The sequence below is a fragment of the Camellia sinensis genome, chromosome 11 (genome assembly GCF_055761805.1).
Source record: "Camellia sinensis isolate YWXY chromosome 11, ASM5576180v1, whole genome shotgun sequence".
In the NCBI taxonomy this organism is placed as follows: Eukaryota; Viridiplantae; Streptophyta; class Magnoliopsida; order Ericales; family Theaceae; genus Camellia; species Camellia sinensis.
In genome coordinates, this window is record NC_138971.1 from 159,344,816 (window position 1) to 159,348,394 (window position 3,579).

Below are 3,579 nucleotides of genomic sequence, written 5' to 3' on the forward strand. Positions count from 1 at the left end.
CATGCATCATCTTTGATTCGTGTCAAACCAACTACTTATCATGAGTACTTGTATTTGGTCAACCACCAAATGTTAGTCATCTTAGAGTGTTTGGCTGCGCGGTTTATGTTCCTATTGCACCTTCACAGCACACTAAGATGGGTCTACAACGTAGGTTTGGAATTTATATTGGTTTTGATTCTCCATCAATCATTAGATATCTAGAACTTTTGGTTGGTAATGTGTTTAATGCATGATTTGAGGATTATCATTTTGATGAAACAATTTTTTCATTATTAGGGAGGAGACAAGTCGTAGCCTGAAACTCGACAGGAAATCACTTGGAATACTTTGACGTTATCTCATCTTGATTCTCATACTAATCAATGTGAACTAGATGTTCAAAGGATCATTCATTTGCAAAGTATTACAAATCAGTTACCGGATGCATTCATAGACACAAAAAATGTAACAAAGTCTTACATACTAGCAGCTAATACCCCAGCAAGAATTGATGTTCTTGTCAGACAATCAGTGGATATAATAGCAAATGAGTCTAAGGCACACCAGAAGCATGGGAGACCCATCGGTGTAAAAGAGAAAATTCCTTGAAAGAGGAAAGTTCAAGAACAAACAATTGGTACTCTAGAAGAAACCATAAATGGATTTCCTGGAGAGATCATACTCATAAATGAAAGTGCCCCTAAAGAGGTTGGAACCACAAAACAGACTATAGTAAGTCTATCTAAATCTCCTACTTATGAACCTCCAGAAGAGAAACCTTCTAAAGAGTTATTCCCTGAAGTGGAAAACATACCTAAAAATAATGAGATCTCAATACATTATATGAGTACAGGAGAAGTTTGGGATAGAAATAAAATTGTTGTCGACAACAAATGTCGTTTAAAGTTGCTCTTGACATTACTAGAAGTAATGTTGAAAACATTATCAAAAGTGATGATGACAATGAATCACAAACTGTCGAGGAATGTCGATAGAGAAATGATTGACCAATATGGAAAAAAAGCAATACAAACAGAGTTAAACTTGCTTACAAACGTAAAGTATTTGGACCTGTAGTCCAAACCCTTGAAGGGATACAGCCTGTGGAATATAAATGGGTGTTTGTTCAAAAACGCAATGAACAAAATGTAATTATAAGATATAAAGCACGACTTGTTGCGCAAGGTTTCTCGCAGAGACCTGGTATTGATTATGAAGAAACATATTGACTCGTAATGGATGCAATTACATTCAGATTTTTTATTAGCTTAGTAATCACAGAAATTTAGATATGCGCCTAATGAATGTAATTACAACATATTTATATGGATCACTAGATAGTGATATATATATATATATATATGAAACTCCCTAAAGGATTTAAAATGCTAGAAGCATCTAATTCAAAACCCGTAAGTGTTTATTCAATCAAGCTATAAAGATCTCTATACGAGTTAAAACAATCCGGACGCATGTGTTATAATCGGTTCGGTGTATATCTGTTGAAAGAAGGATATGTAAATGATTTGATTTGTCCATGTATTTTTATTAAGAAATCAAAATCCGGATTTGTATTTGTTGCAGTATATGTTGATGATTTTAATCTTGTAGAAACTCTAGAAGAGCTTACAAAGATTGTAGAATATTTAAAGAAAGAATTTGAAATGAAAGATCTTGGCAAAACAAAATTTTGTCTTGGCCTACAAATCGAATATTTCCCAAATGGGATTCTTGTACATCAATCAACATGTATAAAAAAAAAGTCTTGAAGAACTTTTATATGGATAAAGCTCATCCTTTGAATACTCCTATGATTGTTCGATTTTTTGATGTGAAAAATGATCTTTTTTTACCTCAAGAAGATAATGAAGAATTCCTTGGTCTTAAAGTACCATATCTTAGTGCAATTGGTGCTCTTATGTATTTTATTAATTGTACCAGACCTGATATTGCATTCGTTGTCAATTTATTAGCAAGATATAGTTCCTTACAAACTCGAAGTCATTGGAATGAAGTAAAGCAAATATTACGTTATCTTCGTGAAACAACTGGTATAGGCTTATTTTATTCAAATAAATCCAAGCCACGGTTAATCGAATATGCAGATGCTGGATATCTTTCTGATCCACATAAAGGTAAATTACTAACAAGAAATGTCTTTACCTATGGGCATATTGCTATATCTTGGCGATTAGTAAAACAAATATTGATTGCTACTTCTTCAAATCACTCAAAGATTCTTGCAATTTATGAAGCAAGTCGATAATGTATTTGGCTCAGATCCATAATTCATCATATTCAAGAAAGATGTGGATTGTCTTCAACAAAAGATAATCCAATCATATTATGGCCCCGTTTGATAGAGCTGTGGGAAAGTGATTATAACTTATAACCCAACAGTTTATAGCTTATAGCTGTGAACATAAGTTGTTTTTTAACTTATAAATTAGGCTTCTCCTCCCCCACTCAAAGAATAAGTTGATTTTTGATTTACAAAAAGCTATAAGCTGTATTGTTAAGCTGAATCAAACACATCAAAATAGCTTAAATTAAGCCAAAAGCTTAAATAAGTTGGAAATAAGCCCTACCAAATAAGGCCTATATAAAGATAATATTACGTGTACCACACAGATCAAAGGAGGCTATATCAAAGGTGACAAGACTAAACACATTTCACCAAAATTCTTTTACATACATGAGCTTCAGAAGAATGGTGATATTGATGTTCAACAGATATGCTCAAGTAATAATCTGGCAGATCTATTTACTAAAGCATTACCGACTGTAACATTCAAGAAGCTGGTGCATAATAATAGGATGCGTCGATATAAAGACCTATTATGTAGTATTGAGGGGGAGTCATCAATTTTAGTAGATTTGTAGACTGTACTCTTTTTCTTTCGTCTAAGGTTTTTTCCCATCGGGTTTTCTTTAGCAAGGTTTTAATGAGGTAATCTAAACAAATCACATACAAGAATATTGTACTCTTTTTCCTTCACTAAAGATTTTTTCCCATTGAATTTTCCTTGGTAAGTTTTTAACGAGACATATTCTTAATATATGGTTATCCAACGGGGAGTGTTGTGAAATATTTAGATACCATCAAAAGAGATGTAATTGGAATTCTAATGAGTTTTGGGCCAAAGTGAAAATAAGAGAAAGTTTTTCCATGTAGAAAGTGTGGTATGTCATGTGGTAAATCATGTGGTGTGATGAATAGTGAAGGTTTTATCACCTATAAATAAATGAGTTTACATAGTAATGAAAATATAGAAAAATTATGTATAACATGTGTAATATTTTGTTTCCTATTCTATTGTGGTTCTTCCTTTTTTATTTTCTTTAATTATAATTCTGAATTTTTAATCAAATAAAATTGAGATTTGAATTTATGTACAGAGTGCATATAGTATTTAGTCCAAAGCCCATGAGCTGGTGTAAGCCTTGTAGGCCTAGAGCATGACCTGGGCCGAGGTTTTTCAAACAGGTCCGAATTCCTTTTGGAACGTTTAAAGTAAAATAAAGACGCAAGGGCCTAACAAACGCTCTACTTCTAGAGCCATGGGTGGGGCCTAGGATTGGGCTAGGGCTGGGGTT

General features: G+C 33.1%; 1 pseudogene; it reads left to right on the top strand.

Annotated features, from left to right (window-relative positions):
• Window positions 1–1,762: 1,762 nt before the first annotated feature.
• LOC145802807 (secreted RxLR effector protein 161 pseudogene) lies at window positions 1,763–2,248 on the top strand (annotated as a pseudogene).
• The last annotated feature ends 1,331 nt before the right edge of the window (window positions 2,249–3,579 follow it).